A 26,683-nucleotide genomic window follows, 5' to 3' on the forward strand; every position below is an offset into this window, starting at 1 on the left:
GTGGCTTCCCTTGTCGACTGAAAAAAAAAAAAAAATGTGCAGCATGAGAGCTGGGAGCTAAGTTTTATTTGGGAGCAAAATGAGGACTGTAGCCCGGGTCACTCTGGGGAAATACTCCGAACAGCTAAGGGGGCAGGCGAGTGTACGCGTGAGCTCGCTGAAGGGAGCGGCGTGCCGGCAAGCACACACGTTTTGCAGAAGGCTGCTGCCGGCCTCGTGAAGGCCACCGCTGGTCGCAAGGAGCAGATGACTCGGTTAACGATGTTTAGCGCTTCTCTCGATATGACACGTTGCAAGAATTCAGGCTCAGAAAAATAGTTGCCTGAAAATCTCTCACCGCCGCAAGGTCTGATCTGCTAGTTTGACCCAGAACTCAGAGCAACCCATTCCTGACCTCCACCCTGGACGCCTTTCGTTCGTGAATACCAGGAAAAGTCTCTATAACCAGCACCTCTGCACAGAGAATACCAAATCAGTGATAGGACGGAAAAAAATACAGAATTACAAAATAACAGAGCATTCAGAATCGAGAGGAATACCCCGGGGAAGCTTGTAAGCCTTTGAAATTCCTTGATAGTTCGTTGTGAGAGCTCGTGTAGGAATGGGGCCACTGGCGTAGCCAGCCAGCATTTATCAAGTCGGCTTAATTCTCCCCAAGGGGATTTTTAATAAATATTTAATTAATAATTCCATTCTCACCTTTTGTCCCACTATCTTCCCAAGATACATTTGGTGACAGGCACCACATGTATATATTCATATCATCTTGAAGCAATATTGTATTCTGAAGGCGTCTCTGAGCATTGCAACACTTTCTTGTGTCTCAGTTTTTCACAAATCATATTCGAGACACAGCCAAGCCTTTTTAGTCATCGAGGAGACACGAAACACACCCTGAAAGACGAAAGCTAAGAAAATGCCCCCGCTCTGATGCACGGTTGGCGGGAGCAAGACACTTAATAGTCAAAGAAGTGACTTTTCCCACAAAAAAAAAGACATGCACCGACATTGGTGGAGTCATTGGTCATTATCGCCGCGAACGGGAAGCGACCGAAGGTTCACCAACAGAGAACAGGTCAATACGCTGCGCTATTTTCATACACAGAAGTAGGTCCAAGCAATGAAAAGATAAGAAATATTGAACGAACCTAGAACTGGACAAAAAGAGTAACCGTGAAGCTTAAGAACAAGCAGAGCAGACTGACAGTTGTAAAGACGGGGTTTTCCGGTGCTTCGGAGATCCCTGAGTTGCCAGAAATGCGCTGTATCTGAATCCGGGTGATGGTTACATGAGGGTCTACACGTAACGCTCCATCCATGGGTATGTCTCCCTGTATAAGTCGCACCTCAATCAATACGTTTTTTAAAAACAAAAAAATACAGAAAAAAATGTATCATTTCAAATTTTTAAAAGGAGAGATGAGGATGAAAAAGATGGATTCTTCAAACTACAGACTGCTGAATTTTTTTCTTTTTAATGCTGGGTCCCAGCAGAATTCTGGAATTATTTCATAAATAAAATAATGTTTCTGAGAAATGGGAGTCATTCTGGATTCACTAGGAGCAGGTCACACTGAGGTAACGTGCTTCATGATATATGCAGTAGACTAGCTGCGCATGTCTGTTGTCAGTGCGGTGATGGTTAATTTTATGTGTCAAATTGATGGGGCCATGGGGTGCCTGAATCGTTGGCCAAACACGATTCTGAGTGTTTCCATGAGAGTGTTTTGGATGAGGTTAACATTTAAATTGGTAGACCGAGCCGAGCAGATTGCCCTCCCTCGTGTGGGTGGGTCTCATCCAATCAGGTGAAGCAGTCAATAGAACAAAACGGCGGACCCTCCCCAAAGCAAACGGGAATTCTTCCTGCCTTTGGACTAAACTGAAACATCAACTGTTTCTGCTCATGAGATCGTCACAAGTTTAATCACAGAAATAGAATCAAAAACTCCTGGGGAAGCATGAGCAGACATACCAACCTTGCACCCAGAACCTTCTAGTGCATTGCCAAGATTAGCAGGGGGGTTGGGGAGAGGGGGGTCCTTTGGAAAGCTGGTTGCACAGTGACAACAGATCCAGGACACGTAAGGTCAGCACTGCCCCCGTCACTGTGGGGGGACACAGAGGGAGCTGGCTGCATTTTCAGAGCCAACTCAGAGTACCCATATTCACTTTTCTAACTGCACGTTGCTTTGAAGCCCTGCGTGCCTATCACAGACCGCCTGAACCCTAAGTGTGTTCACGACCGTGACAAGCAGCCCTCCACTTCGTATGGTCTGTGGGACACACTTCCTGCAGTTCTCTGAAGCACGGGGTCAGGAAGGCGGTATGGATGACATAAAACAGCGCCAAATACGTCCTGCAAAACTGACCCTGTTTAAATAAAATTGCATTCATGTCTTCAAGTGGGTAAACCTTTCTCTCATACACACACACACACACACACAATCTGTATCCTTCTCCTTGGGAACCAGTCACTTTTGTGTCCTCCCTGGTTAAAACCTGTCGGCCAGGAGAGGTGGCTGCATGTGGGGGGGACCCAAGGGGTGCTGTTCCCCCATGGAAGCCCCAGGCTGTCAGGAGAGCAGCTCCTTAAAGGCTTCATTTGTTTTCTCGCAGTCTGACGGCTCATTTCTTAGTGAAACCCCCTAATGTCTTGTCAGAGGGAAAAGAGGATGAATCCTGTTTGAGAGGAGCCTATGAAGGATGGTTATGAATTGAAAAATCATAAAGAGAAGAAGCAGAAAGCCAGGCAGTGTTCTTCACCCGTGCGGCAGCCAGATGGCCCCTTAGGCAAATGCAGGGTAAGCTGTCTGCACACACGGGGTGGATGCATCCCGTGTTTACACCTTACAGCCTGAGCCCCGGTGCCCCATCACACTTTGCATGGTTCATAATATTTGTCTTTGGCTCCCGAAACTCCTTAAGTTAATATTTCATCTCAAGCAGATCTCTTTGTTAGCCACGAGAAGACCTTCTGCAACTGGAGCACAGAAGTCATCTTCTTCGGTGAGTGGAAAAGTGCTTTTCTTTGACACTGGGTTGCAACCTTCCTTGAGCTCTGAGCCAGGTGGAACCCCAGGGCTCAGACGACTGGGCGCGCCTCGCCGGGGCTCACATAATTAACTCTCCGAGATGTGGATCTCTCATGGGCGCAGGGACACTCTCTCAACCACCAGGAGGAAGAAACAGCTACGATTTTCCCTGCTAACCCCTCAGGGCCCACAGGCAAACTTTATGATTAACCTACGTGCAAAATAAACACAGTGCTTCCGTATCAGGAACCTATCTGCATACGGGGAGACTTAAAACATGATCAACCAATACTTCAAGGGTTCAACGATCAGATTCTTAACAACGTGTTCACTTGACGTAAGAAAATACTCATTCTGTTTTTCTACTGTTGACTGAAAAAAAAAAATTGCAAACCGAAAAGCTGAGAATTATGCTTTATTAGGACTTACTGAGGACTTCCAGCCCGGGGGGGACAGCCTCCCAGATGGCTCTGAGGGACGGCTCCGAAGAGGGAGGGGAGGAGCCAGGATATATAGGAGCTTTACAACCAAGACCAGGCGGTTGGAACATCAAACAATTACTGTTAATTAAAGAAAACCAGGCATCTCAAGTTTTAGCACTTCTCTGTATATGGGAAGGTGCAAAAGTCTGGGCTCATTAAAATCAGCCCCTTGACCTGCACCTTCGCTCTCTAGGGCCAGTGTCCTGAGCTTTCCCATCCTGAGTTCCTTCAGGGAAACGCTTGCCCTCCTGGGTGCCCTTTACCCCCCACCGGCTGCGAGAGCAGAGAGAGAAACTGGGGGCCACGTGAACCCAGGGAGCCGAGGGAGGGATGGCAGGCCCCCAAGTTTATCGTTTCAGTCCCCGCCTTTCCTGTCCGCGGGCTCGGGGTCGCAGCGGCCCTCCAGCGATGCTCTCCCAGCATCCTTCCCGCAGGTGCAAATGCCAGGCTTACCCGGGAAGCCAGGGGCTTTCTTCCTGAGGCCCCTTTTCTCAATCACATACACACACACACACACACACAAATCCACCTAAAGCAAGAAACCCTTGCAGGCGCAGACTGGTGCCAAAGAAGACTCATTTCACAAGCTCTGCGGTTACCTGTCTCCCAGGGGCCAGGGGACCTCGCCCCGCCCCACCATCACCTGCAGAATCTCACTGGTTCCTTCAAAGCCCGGATTCGGGGGGTGGGGTGGGGAAGGGGAGGGACCCACCTGTCTGCAAAAAAAAAAAAGAATAGGGGGGGGCCAGCCTTCTGCAGACAGATTCATTCAGGGCCCGTCTTCAAAAGGCTCGGCTTGAAAGGTGGGGTCACAGGTCCCCTTTCCAGGGCCCGTGTGGGACGGGACCGGGAGATTGGGTTCCATCCCAGGCACTTCTGCTTTGTTGGGAGAACTCCCCGGGGAGCCCAGAGGAGCCAGGTCCCTCCCGCAGCCCGACAGGCTCCCTCTTCTCTTCTTTGAGGCCTTTGGAGCGGCCTCCCGGGGAGGCGCACTGCGTGGCCTCCATTTACACAGCATCTTTGCAGAAGCCGGTGGAGAAAAACATTTATTGGGCGGGGGGGGGGGGCGGAATGAGAGCTCTGCCTGCTGTTTCTGCGCCACACTTCCTGTGCACCCGGTAAGGGTGAAGGAGAAGTTAGCCCCGTGAGAGGCCAGACAGAGGGGGCCCCTCACCTCTGGGCTTCTGCAAGAGCCAAACCTGAGGACTATGCAGCTCTAAACCTGCTTCTGGCAGCTGTTTATTTCCTACGTTGGGCAGGTGGCCAGCACGTGTGGGAAACTCCTTCGCGAAGCACCCAGCTCACGAAGGGGAACTGACGACGCCAGCGATGGTCGCCAAAGACCCTCTCTGCAAATTAAGCAACCTTTCCAGGGCCTGATGAGACGACTGTGGGGCACAAAGCAAATTCTGGTCCCTGGTGCGCACTTTCTACAGGTAATTTCCAAAGCAAGTTAGTCTCTGATTGCAGCTCCCAGAAACTGCTTACCCGGCTGGATTTAAACAGTCTCTCCAACGGCTCGCATCTTGAAAACTGGGTTTGTCACGGGAGAGAAATCCTGCTTAAAAGCTTTGGTTTCCTGCTGTGCATTGAATAAGATTTAAAAAAAAAAAAAATAATGACACACAATGGGGAGGGTATAGCTCAGGAGTAGAGCCCCTGCTTAGCATGCACGAGGTCCTGGCTTCAATCCCCAGTACCTGCATTAGCAATAATAATTAATAATAATTATTATAATGCATGGATTTTTTTTTATTCAGTGTAATTTGGTGCTAGCAGGATACACAGAAACTTTTTTTCAGCTTTGTGGAGATAAAGTTGACAAATAAAACCGTAAGATATTTAAAGTGCACGTCGCAGTGATTTGGCACATGCATACATTGTGGAAAGATTTCCACCGTCTAGTTAATTGACACATCCATCACCTCACACAGTCATCCTGTTTCTTTTTTGGGGGTGGGGGTGAGAACTGTGGATGAAAAATGTCACCTGCCGTATCAGTTAGAAAAATGTGTTGCTGTCATGAAGCTGTCAGCCACTCCAGACAGCCCAGACGGTGCCCTGTGGGGATTCAGGATGGAGAAAAACAGCTCACTGGCGCCAGAGAGCAGAGGTGCATATTAAAGGAATGATTTCAATGAGCCCAGACGCTTGCTTCTTCCTATACATAGAAAAGTGCTAATTTCGTTAACTTGAGATGTCTGCTTTTCTTGCATTCACAGTCATCTTTTCATGGTCCAACTACATGATTTTTGTTGCAAAAACTCCTCGATATCCCGTCTCCTCCCTTACCTCTTTGGAGCAGTCCTTTATTGTTACGTGAGAGGCCACATCTTGGGCTTGAGTCCTCAGAAAGTCCACTGAATAAAACGTAATTCTCAACTTTCAGATTGTGCATTTTTTTTGAGCCAGCCAGTGGAGACAACATTCATGTAATTTAGTTAATATTCTTGTATCACTGTCCGTGCATTGGTCTTGCCCATCCAGGATGGCCAGGTGAGAGGTCACAGCGGAGGGAAGCTCATGGGATGGTACCCGGTAACCTCATCGTCTTGTTTGCAACACCTCGTGTGTCTCCTCAATTATTTCAAAGCAAAACGTTTAAAAAAAAAAAAAGAAAAAACCAAAACCTGGTGATGTTTTGGCTGGTCTACGCCCACACTTTAGAATCTGATGAAGAGAAAAATGCCACTTCCCTCTATTCTAAGCCTTCAAGGGACCCACAGGCACCAGCCCCACAGACCCATTCTCAAGATGCCTTGAGTCTCTTAACCTCTCAGTTCAGATCTGGGTCCAAGTCCAAAGCTGTGTGAGTGTATGTGGTGGATGGTCGCAGGCCATTCTCATTCTCATTTGCAAAGTCACCCCAGACACTGAATTGGCAGAGACTGAGCCATCAGCCCTGGGGGGCATGCTCGGTTGGGTTCCTGAGAGCCTCTGCTCCCAACGTCTTCATCAGCTCATCGATACGTAACCTTGGTTTGGGTGCGTTTCTGTTGAACAGACTCCTGATTTAATCTGTGGTTTTGACGCATTCACATTGGACTCTCAACCAACAGCACTACGGCTCGGTACCCGAATGAAGCTTATCTGACACGGGTTCTCTGTTAGGCCTTCTTCCGCGTAGAAACTCTGAACAGCACTTCAGCGCTGCCTGGGGGGCACTTTAAGCAGAAATTTCACCAACTCAAAGCACAAAAATGCAAAAAAAAAAAAAAAAAAAAAAAACCCAAATTTGGCACTAAATGGATGAGGAAATGGAGGCAGAGGGTCACCTTCCTCAGCCTCAGCTGGGAGCTGGAATTTTTCCCCGGGGGCTGCAGGTCCTCGAATGACGGGGAAGGTACCGCCATATTGGTTTGGTTTACAAAGGAAATTGTAGCAAGTAGTCACATTTGTGAACAGAGGACCCACAAGTAATGAGGACAGACTTTACTTCGAGGATCCCTGATAAACCTTGGCCCCTTGTATTCGTACCCCCACCGTAAGCAGCTTTTGGCAGGGAAGAGCTCTCTGCACGAGGCCCCTTTTTGACTGGTCACTAGTCTTAAACCAGGTGCCCCCATGCTCTACCATCCCCGGCCCGAGCACACCTTTCAGATCTTTTGATCACCCAATCCCTTGCCTAACCTGTTGGTTCTTTCCCAGATCAAAAAAAGTAGAAATGGAGAAGAAGTAATTAACAGATGACCAGATTCTCTCCCCTAGCACCCCCTCAGTAATCTCACAAACATACTGGGAGAACAAGGTCGCATCTAAAGAAAGATCAGGAGACGTCAACAAGCCTGCACGCAGGGGGAGGTGGCAGTAACTCTGACCCCCACCATCTCAATGGCTAACTAGGTCACGTCCCCTTTACCCTTTAAAACTTCATGGCAGGGCAGAATCTTCAGAGACAGTTTTTGTAGACACTGAGTCCAGCATCTCCCCAGATTGCTGGCATTCTGATGAAAACCGACCTTCCTTTCTACCAATATTTGTCTCTCTTGGGTACTGATTTTTCAGCAGAGAGCTGCTGGACCTGAGTTCGGTAACACCATGTGTCCACTCCCCTGGAACTAGGGTGGCCCTGTGACGTGTGTGTCCTACACGACTTGGCAGAGGGTGGCGGTCCCCATCACAGGTCTAAGAAGGGTTGGGAGCTTCTGCCTCTGTGACATGGAGTGCAGCCTCCCTGTAGAAATCACCACCCTGAGACTCCTTCCCGCTGCCCCGTGCTGTGAGAAGCCTGACTTAGCCACAGGGACGAGAACCAAGGCTGGCCAACATTCCCGGCGGGAGCCACCAGCCTCCACTCATGCACCCAGGCACTGCACGGGGCCATTTTGGGAGTCAAACCTCTTGCGTATTCAAGTCTCCCGTTCCTGCCCGTGCCTCACAGGGCAGACCACACTGCGCCTGCAAAACCCTGCAGAACCTCCAGCAGACGACCAGGAGGCATAACCCTTTGTCATCCATTCTCTTTCTACCTGCTGTGCACCTTCTCCTCGGAGACGGTTACCTTGACTTCCCAGGACTGTTTACCCAATCCCCAGATGATTTGTGAGCCTTCTCAAAGCCACGCATCTCTTCTAAGAATTGAAGAGACCAAATGGGATGCCTTAAGCATCCCTGAAACATCCCTAGATGACCTTCATCAATCAGGCAAAGACAGCTACCAGGAGGCTCTGAATTTTTTAAAATATCCATTGCTACCATTTTCCACTTTGTTTTTGAAGCATCTATGTTTTTCCCATTTAGGTGGGACTGACGTAAATTTTGTGTCAACCCTAATATTTATATTTGAGTATAGCTACCAAGCACTTCCTTCCAAGGCTTTCTCCAGATAGGGAGGAAGCAGTGGGGACCTGAAGGCATTGCCAAGCTCTTACTGTGCCCTGAAGGTTGATCAGCTCAAAGTAACTCTTCATTAAGCAGAACCACGCCCTCAAAACCCTGGAAGGATAGGAGGACCTGGTGTGAAAGAGAGTGACACAAGGATTTACAAAGCAGAGTTTCCCAAGTGTATCCCTAGCAAGGGGCGGGCAGCACACAGGATGCTGTGTTTATCTCAGGTACGGCAGCTTGCACCCCCAAAGGGCCTGCGACGGGCAGGCCTGGGCAGAGCAGCCCCGAATCTGTTATACGAGAACAAGGCTCAGCTTAATTACATGGGACTGTGGCAGTGATGAAACACGTCTCCAAGCTTCTCCAGGGCTCCGTGAGGATAAATCCATCCTGGGAAACAAGCCCCCGTTGCCTTGGCTCAGAATAAGTTCTCAGTCTCATTAATTACATGATAGCTCCAGAATGTTCTGGGGCACCACATCCTGGGGGTGTCTAGGGATGTTCAGGGCAGCTCAGCTTCCCAGATGAGACCAGCAGTGACGTCCAAAGCTGGGTTGCTAAGGAAAGCCTGTGGAGCTGGTGGAAAGATGCTGTTTGAAGGAAGGAACCAGAACAACGCCAGGTTTGCTAAAGACAGAGAAATAAAACAAAGCCACCCACAGTGCATCGGTGTTGTCAAAATGCATTAAGACTAAGGTTTGGGTCTGAGTGCAGTAACTGCCCAAATCTCCCAGCTCCTCCATATGCTCATAGAGAATGGCCAAGAGGCAGACTCATGATGTGTAAGAGTTCTCGTAAAAATGATGTGACGATTCCTCATAACCCCTTGTGAAATGTCTCTGTTCTACTGATGTTGGGCTCCTTTGAAACATCACCTGAGGGGGAAAAACTAACATCACTCTGTGTCTCTCTTTGAGCACAGTGAAATAGGAAAATTAAATAATACATCAATAAAAAATGAAAAATGAGGGGTAGGATATAGCTCAGTGGTAGAGTGCATGCCTAGCATGCATGAGGTCTTGGGTTCAAATCCTAGAACCTCTATTTAAACAAACAAACAAACCAACCTAATTCATTGCAGGCTATAAGGAAATGGCAAGATACATTCAAAGTCCTGAAAGAGAAAAACCTGCAGCCTAAGACACTCCACTGAGCAAGACTATCCTTTAGAACAGAGAGAGAGAGAGAGAGAGAGAGAGAGAGAGAGAAAGGATTTTGCAGACAAGCAAAAACTAACAGAATACAGCAACACTAAACCTATCTTAAAAGAAATGTTGAACGGTCTTCTCTAAATAGAAAAGAAGCAGGAGTCTGTAGAAAAGAGCAAACCACAGTTGGAAATGTGGTAACTACAATGAACAGCAAGAGAATACACATGAAGATGTAAAAAAGGACATCAAAATTATGAAACGTGGGAGAGGGAAGCAAGAAAATGTAGACTTTAAAAAAAATCTTTTTAGGGTGAGTTTGAGCTTATATGATTGCCTGTCTAAAGCAAACATATAGTAATGCGTTAACATACTTGAAAAACAGAGAAACCACAAATCAAAAGCATACAATAGAGTCAAAAAAAAAAAAAAAGAATAATGAAGCAATATTGACTTCGAGATTTTTTTTTATTCTACGTCTCCTGGAGTGAATAGATGGTAATTCTGATCAGGGGAAGTTACCTTCAGCCATTGCCTGCATGTGAACTATTCATTTGGATCACAGTAAACAATAATTCAGTGCTATTGGCTGCAAACTAGATTCAGGAAAAGGGTAAGAAATTGCTTATCAGCTTCAAGAGTAAAAGGAAAGAGTTGCCAGAACTGGGTTTCTGGAACTTGTAGTCCAGTGCAACCCTCCTGAGAGTCTTGGTACCTTCCTACCACCTTGGTAGTACGTGGTAGACAGAATGGATGGTGCCTCACTGGAACCATATCCGTATCCTCAAATATACCCAATTTCCCCTGGAAATGGAGTGAAACAGCCATGCGAGACAGAGTGAGACATTTACAAAATTTCTTAAGCAGCTACTGGGGGTATCCCACAAGGCATCTTGATGTGGACTATTTCATCTTTTTTCTAAAGCAGGATCAGATTTGTAGAACTAATGTGAGACCAGGACTTCTTGTTCCACATCAGGATATTTGGCCTTTGAATAGCTGCTGTGAAACAGACTGAATGTCTTATTTCAGACACGTGGGGAGGCTCTCTATTTCTAGAAAAGGACCACTGACTCATTTCTACCGCAAAAGAGCAGTGTATTAGTTAGGAATTGCTGCATAACAAGTGATCACACTCAGTGATTGTCTCATTGCTTCCAGGCACAGCATGGCTGGGTCTTCTGCCCAGGGTCTCACAAGAATGAAATCAGGGTTCTGGCCAGAGCTGCACGTTCTTCTCAGGGCCCTTCCTCAAGCCCACTGGCTGTTGACGGGACTCAGTTCCTTGCAGGTGTATGGTTGAGGCTCCCAGAGGCCACCTGCTGTTCCCTGACACATGACGCCTCCCGTCCACAAGGCAGTTTGCTCCTTCAAGGACAAAAAGAGATTACCACTGCTGCCTCAGATCTCTCTGACTGCAGAGCAATGAAACGTAGCCTGGGATGCTTTCCACAAAACTGGAAAGACTTTAGACCAGAACAGGGATAAAGTCCACAAAAGTGCAGAGGAGATTCCCGCAGGCAACTGATGTCCACCTGACTGAGATTCTGCAGGTTCAAGTCACTGTCTTGGTGGGTTTCTCCACTGACTTTACAAACAAACTTTTTTTTTTACTGCATCTATTGAGCTGATCATGTGGTTTTTGTCTTTTCTTTTGTACATGTGGTGTTTCTCACATTGATCCATTTGTGTATCTTGAACTATCCTTGAGACCCTGGAATGAATCCGGCTTGACTGTGGTATATTCTTCTTGGTAGAATTCCACAGTGAAGCCATCTGGTCCTGGAATTTTGTTTGCAGGGAGGTTTTTTTGTTTGTTTTTGTTTTAAATATTAGATTCCATTACACTTCTAGTGATCCGTCTGTTCAGATTATGTGTTTCTTCTTGATTCAGTTTTGGTGTGTGGGTGCTTCCAAATCCTCCAGGGATCTGATCACAGCGAAGAGTTTGATGTCTCCTCTCCTGGAGTTACCTGGCGCTCCAGGGAGGAGCCTCCAGGTAAAAAAGACACTCATTCACTTCCGTCTCACTCTTCCCTACTCTCACACCAGCCCCAATTCTCCTGTAAAAGGTCCAGGTGGAGATAAAGGAGTCTTGAGCTCTTTTGTTAGTCGTCCCCCCCCCCCCCACAAGCTGATTGCAGGTCAACAGAAACCAGCCTTCCTGTCTGCCGTTTGCCCTTAAGTTAAAAGCAGACCCCTGCAGTCTCAAGGTCTTTTTCTCTCTTTCTTCAAAGATAAGCCCTGTTATCTCTTCCTTAGATCTTTTCTGAGAACTGAAAAAAAAAAAAAAAAGAAAGAACGAAAAAACCTCAGGAAACTGTCGACAGCTAAACCACTCACCCAGCATAGGAGCAGGAAACAAGATACCAAAGTGGATAAGAACTCTGGGTCCTTTCCTCATTTAAAATACAATCCCGTTTATGTCAGAATGTGGATTAAATGGTAGCTAAAAAAAATGTAGCAAGTATGGCCAAGACAATGGCATCTCGAGGAGTTATGGTACGACAGACATGATTGTGAGTTGAGCATCTTCCCTCTCTGGGGAAAGAACAAAGCTGAATATCCTTCGTGGCCCATGGAGAACCTAACCCCGTACAGGATGGAGGAGGGCAGTGGAGAGAATCATACAATCATAATTCCACAAAGAGAGACCAGGGTTCAGGATGACTTCAAGCCAAAGGGTGTCCTGCGGGCTGTCGGGTCCTGAAAGATGATGTGGGAAAACTCCATTACACGTCTCCTTCCTCTTCCTGCATTTCCTCTTCTTGCTAATTCCTTTAACCTTCTCCCTCTCTCTTCGTCCACTCTGCCGACCCTAGCTTCATCTTCTACCCTGCAATAGGCTCCTCATAGGATGCCTGCCTGACATCCATTTTCTCCTTTGTCTTTATTATCTGAAGCCTGATTTTATTGTAGGTGGCTGTCTGCCTAGCTTCAAAACTTAAACTCATAGTCTCCTGTTGCCCTGCAGAATCTCCAATGACGTGTGATCAGAGGCTGTGCGGTGGCTCCCCTGTGAACCCCTCTGAATGTACAGTGCCTTCCGTCTTTCGTCTCCTGCCCTGCGTCTTGGACATGATGACTGGGACTTGGAGGCACCACCTTGAAACATGAGTTGACAGTGAGAATGGAAGTTCTGAGTCAAGAGGACTGGAGTAGAAAGACACGTGTATCCTGGTCTCTGAAGGCAATGTAACAGTCACACAGACCCTGGCCTGTCTCCTTCAGAACATCTCCAGAATAAACCTCTGCCTTGTTGAAGCTCATTGCATCTTCTTTTATATGCAACTGTATCTACTCCTAACTGACATCCAGCCTCCAAACGGAGGTCTCTCTCTCCCTGGGTCTCACTGTTGACTTCTTATAAGCAGGAAAAGGAGATACAGAGAAAAAGGATAAATTATCCTGGGGGTAGGTATCCAAGAAAAGTACAATGAGTATTTTTTTTCCTTAATTTTCATTTGAAATCTGTGTCTAGGTTATATCTTCCTTTTCATGCAAATACCACTCTATTTTTCAGTGGAATGTCAAGGAAACCAAAATTATTACTTATAATACATAATTGTACAGACAGCTCTCTCTTGGTGTTGCTGGTGACTAGGTTCTTATCTTGTCACAGAAAGAATTCAGACATGAGACAGGGAGGTGAAGAAAGTGAAGTGAGGATTTATTAAGGGATGGATAGGACGCTGTCAAGGACAGAGCGGGCAGACTCAGGTGAGCAGCTGCCCTGAGTTTCTTTGGCAGGTTGTTTACATAGAGCATAAAAATGAATGGGCGGGATATTCATTGGAGAGGGGAGGGTTTGGGGTTATATTTCCTGATTTTTTATCCCAATTCTACTTTCCCCAAGGGAGGAGGGATTTTTGTCCTTGTTTAGTCTGGATCAGAAGTGTCATGGTGTCAGTGCATGGTGGATACTGCTAATCTGCAAGGCTAGTTTTACTGAAATGAGGGCATAATGAGAAAAGGTTACATTCAGACACTGGAGAGTCATGCCTTTCCCCATCTTTCTTTGTTGGCCTCCAGGACACTTGTCACCCCAAAATGTGTGACCACTTATCAGCCCAGCGGTTCCTGCTTTCCTTTCTCTGCCCAGGGACCCCTGCTGTTTACATGATGTAGGGCTTCCTGCATTGGGCCCGTGCCCCACCTTTTGGCCCAGTTCCTGCCATTTGGCCTATGTCCCCCTGTCTCTGCTCATATCTAGCTCTCTGCCTGCTCTGACACTAGCAATTGAAGAGATGCATTGAGTTGAAGGCCAGTTTGATGTATCGCTGCTTCTTCTCAGGAGAAATTTAATTTCTCCTGCATTGAAAAGGAAGACATATGTCAAGAGAAATAACTTTTCGTCCATTTAGTAGAGTCCAGCCACCCTCACCACCAGGGAAAGACTGTAGAGATAAGGAAGAGGGTAATAGATAAGGTTTCCTTTACAGGAGCAGGTTATTGATTTGTATCTATATTGTGCCGTCAGTAAATGTCTTCTGTGAGACGTGGAGGGGGGAGAGGATTGCGGCAAACATCATTTCACAAATGCTCCCGGAGTTGTTCTGAAAGACTGCCCCCGTCTTCCGCCCTTTTTCTACAAAGAACCATAGCCCTGGAGAACCATGCGTCTCCTCTCTAGACAGCCCGTGTTAGGGGAAAATGTTGCATGAGAACAAAAACCATCCACCCTCATGCTCGCCCTGGACCTTGAGGGATGAAAATACACGTTAGTCTCTACTTTACTACGATATTGTTATTCCTCCATCACTTCAAGGCAAGTCATTTGATGGTCCAGGCAAGCTTTCGATTGCTCATTACAGGAATGGCCCCAAAGACGCACCAAGTCTTCAATGGAAAGAAATCTCAGCAGACAGTATGCATGCTGAGGCTCTTTGGATCCCTCCCATGCAAACCCTCGCCACGCGGCTTCCCCCAACCCTAGACTATCGTCACTTGACCCGTAACTCAGTGCGAATCCGCACTCTTTCATTGAATGACCTGCCTTAACCCAAACCCTCAAGTCTTAACAAATCCTTCCCCTGCCTGCCTCTGAGATGCCACCACTTTTGTGGGATGCTGTTTCCCCCACTGGGGCAACAAAGTAAACTTTGTATCATCAACAGGTTGCGTGAGTGATATTTGGGGAGCCAGCTTGTGACATCTCCACACACCTCTCAGTTGTGCCAAGAAATGTTTAATCCCATCCCTGAAATCAAATATTGCCACATTTAAAACCTTTTTTTTTTTTTCATTCAGGAGATCTTTGGCAACCTGTCCTTTTCAAAAGGAGAATCATAGAACGAGCTGCATTTTGCCCTGATATTGAAGATCTATTCTGTCTACAGGTGCCAGTTACATTGTGTTGGATTTCAAATTTCCTCCTGAATGGAGGGGGGGTGAGTTTCCAACTCTCTCACCTGACACTCGTAACCTGTGTTAGAAAGCACACACACATGACTGTGTGAAACTATCTGCTTTAAAAAAAAAAAAATTTAAGGGAACTCTCATAAAAAATTCTCCTAGGAGCTGGATAGCAGTGAAACTTGACCAAGTATATAGATAAAACCATAAATAAAACTCAACAAGCAAAAAGCCCACTGCAGAGAGACACAAACACTGCGACATCATTGCTATAAACGTGGTGAAAAAGTATTTGAAATAATACTCTATCCAGTTTCAGGCAAAATATCAGCATAAGGAAAATGTGAACGCAAGTGTACTTGTGTCCCGTGACTCCTGTAAGCAATGGCCATAAACTTGGTTACTTGAAACAACAAAAACTTATTTTTCTTATGGTTGTGATGTTCACAAGCCTAGAGTGGGTCTCATGGGGGCTAAAACCAAGGTGTTGGCAGGACTTGGGCCCAAAGGGTGAATCTGTTCCCTTCTGATCTCACCATAAATGTCACCTCTTCAGATATGCTCCCCACCAACCATTATGCCATCTAAAGTCATCACGAAAACATCGTCTTATCACCCTGGTTCAGTTATCATTTTCTTTGTCTGCACGGTCCTTTATTCACTCGGCCGTCTCCAGACGAGAATGCAAAAGCGAAGAGACTAGGCATCGCACCTTTGCCATCAGAACCAAAACGGATTCTGACACATGCAAGGTAAGACATTCCATTAACAGCACAGAAATCATATGTGTATTTAAATACTTTATCAGCTCCCAAGAGATGCTGAAATGATTATAATTCAGTATGATTTTTTGCCTGCCTAGCTTCATATGCGCATTCTTCCAATCATGTATACATCTATATAATTCCAGTCATGTGTACATATATATGTCGTCTTTTTCAGATTCTTTTCCATTATAGGTTATTGCAAGATATTGAATATAGTTCTGTTTGCTATGTGGTAAATAAATCCTTGTTGCTCATCTGTTTTATACGTAGCAGTGTGTATCTGTTAATCCAGAATTCCAACTCAAATTGATAACAATTTAGCCAGACTCATCGAAAAAAAAAAAAAAAAACGGAGAGGGTTGAAATCAATAAAAATCAGTAGTGAAAAATGGAGGAATGACCACCAACAGCCCGGAAATACAAAGGACCGTATCCTTTTAAATAAAATTATATTTTTAAATAAAAATATATGATATTGAAGTCTCAGAATATTAATCATTCAATCCTAATACATTGAGTGAACTATAAATAATAGTACAGTTGGAGGAATAAAGAAATTCTAAACTCAAAAAAAAACCAAGTATTCAATTGTACATTATAGTCATTCTACGAAGATTTATTGGATTGAACTGACCGTGAAAGTTCTCACCCTAATGGGGACTGTCCCCTACTCTGAGTTAATTCCTCTAGATTAAATGCCGGGGCGGGGGGGGGGGGTCTTAGAAAGACAGTTCTACTGGATGTTGACCTTCTGGGAGTTGCCAACGAAAGGTACACTGGCTCCTTCAATCAAAGCGTGCCGTGTTTTGCCCCCCGCCATGCCTACCCACCAGTGTGAGCTGCAGAGGGAACTTTGCATTCACCCGAATGTCCAGAGGGGAATCCTGAATCACCCCGTCCCACAAAGAACAAACTTTCATGCCCAAATCAGAACGCCCAATCATACAGGAGAGAAACGTTCTCTAAATGCCAGAACGTGTCCACGTCGGAGCCCCTCAGAGCAAAGCCAGCACTAAACGATTAGCAGCATGGGGTCCTTTATTTCCTTCACCTCCTCTCATCTGTTCTGCATTAATTATCTTCTGACTTCCAGAAAGCAGACGGGGTAGGCTGAGCCACATACTCTGAACAGACTCCATCAACTCCAGCCTCTCCCCATTGCTTCAAAAAAAAAAAAAAAAAAAAAAAAAAAAACCCACAAACAAAAACATGGAAGAAGCTTGGAAATTCGTCCCTCCAAGGAGGTAATTAAGCTCTCAGACCACCCCTTGTGCACAGTTTGGGGTTTTATTTATTCGCTCAGGGGCACATGTCACTAGAATTCGTCTTCCATCTAGAGATGCAGAAGCTCAGATGCTAAATTCTGACCGTGTGAAACACAATGCTGTGTAGAACATACCAGAAACCTCAATATAATCAAGCCAGATACAAACCCCCACCCCAGACCCACTGAATCAAAAGCTACGTTTCCACAAACCCTCAGCGTGTTTTTCGCCCACACTGATGTTTGAGAACCACCGTCTGAGGTCTCACCTTCTCGTAAGTAGGATAAAATCACACGCGGTGTCTGGTTTCTGGAATCACATTAGCGTTCGAACACAGCAGAAACCACAACGAACAGAAGCCATTCTCGAGACAATGACTCAAACGTCCGCGTGTCTGATGAGATGAGGCAAAACTGACCGCCAGCAGGGAGTCGGTGCTTAGAAAAAGATAAATTACTTCTTCGCGAATCCTGGGACGAAACACATTGCCTTTCTGCGGTAAAGCGTCTTCTTGAAAAGGATGCGTTTGCCTTGAACTTGTGCGTGAGGAGGTTTTGGGTTGGAGGGTTGTCAGGTTTGGTCATGGATGGCTCACGCGCAGACCTCACCTGACGTGGTTATCCGGACATAACCGTGGGCGCACAGTCCCTCCTTTTAAATGAATATAGATGGGTATATATAGAAAGGAAATAAAACTTGGAATCTCAAAGAGATGTCTGCACTCTGATGGTCATCGCGGCGTGACTCACAGCAGCCACCACACGGAAGCAATCTGTGTCTGTTGATGGATGGATGGATAAAGAAATTCTGGTATGGATAAAAAAAAAAAATTTCAGCCTTAAAAAAAAAAGAAAGAAGTTCAGCTATTTCCAACTGGGTGAGCCTGGGGGACATGATGCCACGTGGAGTAAACCAGACACAGAAAGACAAGCACTGCCTGATTCCGCTTCCAGGTGACATCTTTGAGAGTCAAAGACACAGAAGCACAGAGTAGAAGGGTGGTCGCCAGGGGCTGAGAAGCTGGGGGGATGGGTGATGTTGGCTAAAGGGTAAAAAAGATGACGTAGGATAAATACGTTCCGAGGATCTCGTGCGCAGCATGGTGGCGTAGTTAATTATGCCGTACGCTATACTGGGAATTTGCCAAGAGTGTAAATCTCAGGTATCCTCACCACACACACACGTAAATGGTAACCAGGTGGGTAGATGGACGTGTTGATTTGCTCAAGTCCAGTCTTCGTTTCATCAAGGCTCAAGACACGTACCCTATTTATCAAAACATGTTGTCTATGTTAAATATACACAATTTTGTTTTTTAAATAGGAGCAAAAGCAATCTATATCTTAAAAAAAATTACAATGAGTAAAGAGACATCATTTGAATTTGGAATTGAAGGGGTACCTCCATTTCTCCATCTGGTATTTAATTTTCACCCAAGATCCTATTGAGAATCTTTCCCGCCCAATCCTTGGAAGGAAAACCTATAGCTCTGCCCGCAGGCTGCCTTTGCAGAGATGAATCCACGGTTATCGGTTCCAAACGCCTCATTTTGGCTGTATTCTCCGGGTACATTCAAGACGGCTAAACGTCCACCAGGCAGAGCTTTCAACAATCCAAATTCTGCCTTTGGTTCTGCTTGAAGTTTACCCTCAAGTAGACGCTTTCAAGACATACGCAGCTTCAGTGAGTTTAGCCCACAAACATTTTATTTCTTTAATTATTCAGCAACACTCATTGCAATACACACCGTGTGACACATTCATATATTTTGTTGCGTTACCTGGAAAACTTTATATTGATATTAACGTCACGGCTGAGACAGCCGATGTCTGAAAATTTTAAGGACGTTTTCCCCTAGAGCTAGAATCAAGGATAACATACGTTTGAGCGAAAAGAAAAGGAATCCTATAATTCTGTTTCTACAAAAATTAGCATAAGATGAGGGATTGCTGAACACTTGTAGACCTGGACAGATGTTTGGTTGTGTGCAATAAAATCACACACTATGCTGGGCACTGGTTTTTGCCCCCAGGTAATCACGGAGCCCAGAACTGCGCTTATAACGTTTCTGTTTCCTTAAGTAGGAAATGCATACTACAAAGAAACACTCCATGTTGAGTGTCATGATGTGGATTGGTGTGTTTAAATTCAATGCAAATGTGCTTTTCTCTTTTTTTTTTTTTTTCCCTGCTCCTAAAATTAAAACACTATCAGTTAAAAAAAAAAAAGCTCACATCTTGAGTGTCCTGGCTTCTTATAAGTTACTTCAATTCTCGTGCTACAAATGGAAAAAAAAAAAATGGGAGAACAATGACCTTTCTTCAACATATACATTCTTAAAGTCTGGGTGTAATGAAATTAAAGGATGCTTCAATCTTTAAGATGCTGTCTCTTTCAAATCAGCACAAAAAAAAAATGTATTCTGCAGACCTTTCAAATGATTTGAGGTGGTTCTTTATTGCTGTAATCATTGGGCTTAAGAAACCTCACAGTGAAGTTGTATCATTAAGGGATCTCGTTGTTATAAAGAAAAAATGGACGTCTTCATTTATCTGCAATTCACTTCCGATAGTACCACCATGAGAGTTCATCTTTTAAGAGATGGAATATCTTACTATTTTATCAAAGAAAAGATAAATTGATTCTATGAAAGTAACTGATATTCCTTCAAATCTGGAACATGGACAAAATGAGGTGAATACAGTCGGTCTCTCATTAAATTAAATAAAATTGCAAGGTATTTCTCCAAATGAAAAAGCAGTCAGTATTCAACCAAGGACGGATTCAAAGAAATTTCTAAAATCATTCTCCAGGTGGGGCGAGTATAGCTCAGTGGCAGAGCACATGCTTGGTACCCACAAGGTCCTGGCTTCGATCCCCACTACCCTCATAAAAAAAAAATGAGAATAAGATAAAATCATTCTCCAGAGAGAAGCAAAAGATGAAGTGTCTTAGTATTTTTTTAATCTCTGCAGAATTAAAAAAAATTATAACCAATTCACTTCATACTGTAGTTCACTGGATTCATCCTAGTGGAAACCATTCTCACTAACCATTTATAGGACACGAAATTTTGACTTCAGAAGCTAGCTCAACAATGAGACTGTTTTCACATATGCAAGCAAAAATGAGTGAACAAGAAAAAACGAAAGGCAAAAATCCATGTGAAAAGGGGGTCTAACCACCTTTCCTGAGGATGTCCTCTCTTCTGATCCACTACAACCCAGTTCAACTTTCCCCACCCTACTCCAGGTTCCCAGAGAGTGACTTGGATGAATGGCATCAAGCAATTACCTACCTTCAGCTTTCATTAATCAGAAGAGCGAGATACACCAGCAGAAGGGAGGAGTGAGAGACAAGAGGGAGGCTGACCACATTCCTCCCTGGCCAGGTGTCCCTTCCTACACAACCCTCAAAGCCTCAAGATTCTGGTAAGTCTTCTCGCTCCTGCTCCTTCGTGACCCAGATCTTTGCACTCTTGCCTGGAGTTTCCCTGTGTCCTTCCCACACCTTTGAAGCCAGGTCCTTTGTAAAAATCATCCTCCAATCACAAAACTTGAGGCTGCCGTGTGTTCCCATTCGGAACCCACATCCCCCTCCCCCACCATTTTTGAAAGAAAACTTGCTGGCCGATTTAGGGTTTTAGGCACGGACTCAGCTGCATGATTATAACCCTATGATATAAAACCCATCTGCTGCCAACACATTCATTTTCTGCTGTGTTAGTGGGTAAGCCTGTCAAACGGTGGTTTCCTTCTGTTTACCTAAATGACAACTGAAATGCTGTTAGGTTATTTGAGATGGTGTCTAGAGAATGCTTTGGTTTCAAATGACTTAGAGGAATCTCTTGACTAGAGGTACTTAAGGCTTCGTTGACTAGGACAGCCTGTGAATTATTTACATGCAGCATGAAATCTGTAATTGTGAATATAATTGATAATGCAATGCCTACGGCAGGAAATAAGGAACAATTTCCACAGTCCTGCTCTTAAACTTTTACTTTTGTTCTTAAGACTGGTCACAGGGAGGGACTTGAAGCTTTCGAACCAAGCCAAGGCACCTAGGAAAGCCATCACTGTGAGTGATGAGAGATACGAGACTTGAGAAATCCATACAAAATTCAGCAATATAAGTTAATTTAACTCCTTCATGTCCTTTAGCAAGAAAGCTCTTACTGAAAGAGGCGGATTTGGGAGATGAAGCCTGCACGTTGATAAAATTAACGGATTCTTTAGGTATTTCCTCTTGCAAGGAACACTAATCTAACCCAATCTTTAATTTCTCTTACACGTACTATTTATTCACTCACAGCATTTAACCACACCGTTATGAGGGTATCTCATTGCAGGTATGTAAATGTGGGAGGTATTGAGGAGTAAAGGTGAATTTGAGAACAAAATTCCTTCTACAAGTATCGATATAACGTAAGCAAAGTGTCATCTGTTGCTGTGGTATGGCCAATTTCATGCTATATAGGGACAATACTATTGAGTATTGTCAACATTGCTTGGGAATTTCCCCAAAAGCTTTGGATTTATACTTTACCTAAAATACTGGGGAGCATATAGTTCAGTGGTAGAGCATATGCCTAGCACACACAAGGTCCTGGGTTGCAATCCCCAGTACCTCCGTTAAAAATCAATAAATAAAAACCTAATTACCACCTCCTTCCCCAAAATAAATAAATAAATAAAACTTTAAACTTTACCTAAAATACAGACAAAACAACTGCCTTTTAAGTCCAGAGTCTCAATTTGAATTTGGGTAGGAAAAATAAAATAAAATGTTTGGCCTACTGCTTGTTTCTGAAACTCAGTGTTACACTTTTTCTGATACTCAGTCACACTTCTTGTCTGAGGTCCTCAGGGTTGCTCTAAAAGATGTAATAATTATTTCCCGGTATTTCCGAGGATAAGCTGATTCAAGGTCACCAACCTAAAAGGAACCACTGGGAAAGAGAGAAATAGAAGAGTTCAGAGACAACATTCAACCAATGACTGATAACGTTGAAAATGATGGCAGCCTTTGTGTTATCTTGCTCATGTTCAAACATCATCAGATTCTCTGGCTAGCCAGGTTATTCAATCACTTTGTAAACCTTTAGAATGTAATGAATTCCAGTGAGACTTAGTAAAGAACTTTATCAAAGCAGATGGGTTTAAAGGGTATAAACGGTCCCCTACTCCAAATCTTCATCTGCTTGCTTTTTTTTTTTTTTTTTTTGCTTTCAAATTCCTCTTCTGCTCTTGTCAATGAAACTAAAGAGGACGTGGATCTGTCAACATCCACTTGTGTGAGAATCCAGGAGTCCTGGGACGTCGACAGAGCCCACTGAGCAGGTGAGAAACCAAGATTGAAGCAGAAGAGAATAGAAATAACACATAAGCATGGGGAGAGGAATGCAGTGGGGTGTACATGAATCCTGAATTTAAAATAGATGGAGGTAGGGGGGAAGGTATAGCTCAAGTGTTTGAGCGCCTGCTTAGCATACACAAGGTCCTGGGTTCAATCCCCAGCACCTCCTTCAAAATTAAATAAACCTAATTACCTCCCCCCATCAATCAATAAATTAATTAATCAGTTAAATTTAAAAAATAGAAGGAAAAAATCTTTTTTAAAAGATGGAGGTAGGAATCCCAGATCAAAACGCTTGAGCAAAGTGATGATGGAAATCGGCAGGTAAGATAGAAAAGAGGACAGGTGAGACTTGGCATCTGGAATCAAGACTGAGCTGGGAATTCTATGAATCCATGCGGGAGGGCTGAGTGGGACATCTGCTAGGCCTTCCCTAAAGGATGCAGGCTTGGAGTAGCCAACCTCACATGGTGCACTTGGTGGCCACTTTTGACGTGCCAGGCAGATTGGGGATCCTTGCCTTCACAGAAAGCTCAGGAACCTAGGTCCCCCAAGACATGAGAATCAAGCAAAGGTGACTGCTTTGGGGAAGGAGACGAGAGTTAGGAGACGTACATGATGGGGCAGACTCCAGCTGTGTGCTGTCCCCGCCATTTCCTGTTCGTGTCAACAGCACCCTGTGGAGGGCTTCTGCGACTTCCCCTTGAGACGTTTCTCTTCTGCTCCTCAGTGTGCTGAAGACTGGGACAGTCCTCTGCCAGTGGTTAACTGGAAACCGGATGTGATTAGCACGGCTACCTCAGACCATTGGGTGACAACCTTGAGTTCCCTGGGAGTAGGGGGTTTTGGTTGGCGAGAGTGGCTCCTTTCTCTGGTTGTTATTCTTTCCTGGTCTCGCCACACTGGTCCATTACCATCAGGGTTTCTGAGATCCTAACCCACATAAATCACACCAGGAACATTCTTCAGCTCAGGGCGTGTTTCTGGGGAACCCCACCAAGACCCACAGTCCTTACGGAGATCAGAGAGGGGCAACACCATTGTGTTCATTGTGCTGAAGGGAGAAATCTGAGGGGTTTTCATAAATGGGCTGACATTTGAGTAGGAGTTCAAAAAATAAACCACATTTGGATAATCTGGGGAATTGGACATTCTAGGCGTGGGCGCCATTGTGGACAAGGATGTAGCAAAAATAGTTGGAATAAACTGGTAATGCAAAATAAGACCGCACAATCAGAAAAGATGAGTCCTTACTCTTATTTAACCTCTTTGTTTAAAAACAGCAAAATAAAATAAAATAAGACAAAAGATGTATTCCTGTTTCCCCACTACATGCTAAGCAGTAAGAGGAAAACCCAAAAACCAGTGTCCTGGGGCTTCTGATTTAGTTAACAAAATCGTTTTCCCATGTCTTGCCAAAGTGGCTAACGAGAAAACCAGTGACAATACATTTACGAAGATGAAACACCAACGATGATCTATGTGGAAGCGTTAGCAAAAAAGCTAATTCCTCCAATTATTCTCCTTTATTTTACTGTTCAGCTTGGGCATGTTCTATGCATAATGTTTATTTGTAATTTGCTAAAACTTGAAGGCGCTAAAAAGAGTTTGATGAAAACTATTTGCTGCCCAATGAAATTATCATTTCTCTTGTGAGCTGCAATTTTTTTCTTTTTCTTTTTTTTTTTTCTATATAAAGAAAACCTTATTAATTATAGGACAAAAACTTATTTGGGTTAATGTTCAAAAGCCGTAAGATTTGAGTTGCTTCTAGATTTGGAAAAATAAGTTATCCACACTCATCCGAATTTCTTCTTTCTTCAGTTACTTTTGCCAAACTACTTTTAAAAGTGAATGACAGATATGCTGTGTCTGGGAGTTCTTTATTGATGTGTTTATCTTTCAATTGAGATGTAATCTGTTGGTTAATAAAAAAAAAAAAAAAGAAGCATTAAATTCAAAATCTTTGAGGATTATACATAAAATTCGAGGTGAAATTTTTGGCCAGTCTCTCTTAGAAAAACATTCATGTAGGTAGAGTCACCTAAAATCAGTTGGAGAAAACCAAAACAATGTGTGATTGTTAAAGTACCTCCCTGTGGTTTTCCTTTGGTGGTTTTAAAAAACAAGAATGACATACTCCAAAGAAATGCAAAATCGTAGGAAGAAAACATCTATTCAAACTTTACATCCCAAAAGTCAGATGCTCCCAAATGATCATTTTTTATGTCCAAAGCCCTGGGCACATGTCTGAAAGAAAAGGCCAGCAAGTGCTTTCTGCAAAGAGCCAAAGAGTTAAAACTTTTGTGGGCTATAGAATCTGCTTCAAAATATCCAACTCAGCAGTTGTGGCAGGAAACAGCCACAGACAGTACTGATATGCAAATGAGTGTATGTGGCTGTGTTCCAATAAAACTTTATTTATAAAGGCAGATGGTGGGCCAGACTTGACGAATGGTTCACAGCCTGCTGACACTTGAAATAGAACAATGTGGCCGTTTCCAGGAGCTTATTAAGAGTTTGCAGCTGATATGTGAGGCCATGGAATCTCACTTAGATCCTCCGTTCCCCGAATCCTCAGTTAAATGTTCTGTTTCATTTTCAAAGCATGTATCTCTGCCTCTACACAGGAGCTTGACCACAAATCCATTTAAATTCTTAATGAGGAAGGTTCTGGAGACTCTCAGCGAGGAATTCTCTTTTGCCTCTGCATTAGTGACCACAGGCTCTCAGGAGCCTTTCAGGACAACGCCCTGCTCATTACCAGCAAAATTCTAGCTCTTAGCATTTCACAGGGAGTGATTAAAGTAAATCCCATCAAAGGAAATGCTTGTCTGTATCTGGCAGTGCTTCTCAAAATACACACGAAATCTGAACCAGTGCAGAAGTCCTACCCAGCCAGGCTCTAGAAATTTCAAGTTACAGCAACTCCTCACTCTTTCTAGTCTGACTTTGCATCAGTCTGTTTTTTTTTTTTTTTTAATTTTTTCCCTATAATGAAGAAATTATTGAAGGGTATCTTTAAAAAACAACAAAAGGAAAAGATTACTTTTGGATTCCAGAGGAAGCTCAAATGTTGGGGTAAAACAAGAAAGTGCTGATACACAAATGCATAACCTATTTTAGCTCCATTAAAGGAATTATCTGTGAAGCACGTGGCTTGCGCTGAAAGCCACTGCTCACCACTCCCAGTAGGTCAGCACCCTTGGGACGAAATGGTATCACTCTCTCCTTGAACCTCATTCAGTCAGCATGTGCAGGTAACTCCTCCTCACATCTCTTGAGCTGTTTTTTGTTGTTGTTGTTTTTTGTACAGTTGATTTACAATGTTAGGTTAGTTTCAGGTGTACAGCAAAGTGATTCAGTTATCTATATATATATATATATACATATATCTTCTTTTTCAGATTCTTTTTCATTATAGGTTATTACAAGCTATTCAATATAGTCCTCTGTGCTGTATAGTAGGTCCCTGTTGTTTATGTATTTTGTATACAGTAGGGTGTATCTGCAAACCCCAAACTCCTGATTTATCCCTCCCTGCCACCCTTCCCCTTCGGTATCCGTAAGTTTGTTGTCTATGTCTGTGAGTCTGCTTCTGTTTTGTAAATAACTTCATTTGTACTATTTTTTAGGTTCCACATATAAGTGATACCCTGTGATATTTGTCTTTCTCTGTCTGACTTACTTCACTTAGCATGATCATCTCCAGGTCCATCCATGTTGCTGCAAATGTCATTACTTTATTCTTTTTTATGGCTGAGTAGTATTCCATTGTATAAATATACCACAACTTCTTTATCCAGTCATCTGTCCATGGACATTTAGGCTGTTTCCATGTCTTGTCTATTGTAAATAGTGCTGCTGTGAATATTGGGGTGCAGGTGTCTCTTCAGATTAGAGTTTCCCCTGGATATATGCCCAGGCATGAGACTGTTGGATCCTATGGTTAGTCTATTTTTCATTTTTTTAAGGAGCCTCCATACTGTTTTCCACAGTGGCTGCACCAAACTGCATTCCCACCAGCAGTTTACGAGGGGTCCTTTTTCTCCACAGCCTCTCCAGCATTTATTATTTGCGGACTTTTGAATGATGGCCATTCTGACTGGTGTGAGGTGATACCTCATTTTAGTTTTGATTTGCATTTCTCTGATAATTAGCGATGATCGAGTATCTTTCTCATCTGATCCTGGGCTCCTGTTACATCTCTTCTCTCCATTCTATAACTCTGGATCTTAAGCATCAAGGTCTCCAGTACAAACTTCAAGCTTTCTCCTGGGAATATTTTTGTTTCCTCAGGGTCAGAATTCAAAAAAAAAAAATAGTATTTTATTAAGACAGCTTTTTCTAACTGCACAGATAGAAAGAACCAGTTTTGGAAGAGTTTCAGTCTTAACGAGTTTTCTCCAAAGAATATTCTGGCCACACAGGTGTTAAATCATTTTTTCC

General features: G+C 44.1%; 1 protein-coding gene across 2 annotated transcripts in view; it reads right to left on the reverse strand.

Annotated features, from left to right (window-relative positions):
• The window catches only part of LOC116662158, a 124,164-nt gene that overhangs the window by 60,871 nt on the left and 36,610 nt on the right, over positions 1-26,683 (reverse strand). The window lies entirely within an intron of this gene.

This window comes from Camelus ferus, chromosome X, assembly GCF_009834535.1.
Source record: "Camelus ferus isolate YT-003-E chromosome X, BCGSAC_Cfer_1.0, whole genome shotgun sequence".
Taxonomy (NCBI): domain Eukaryota; kingdom Metazoa; phylum Chordata; class Mammalia; order Artiodactyla; family Camelidae; genus Camelus; species Camelus ferus.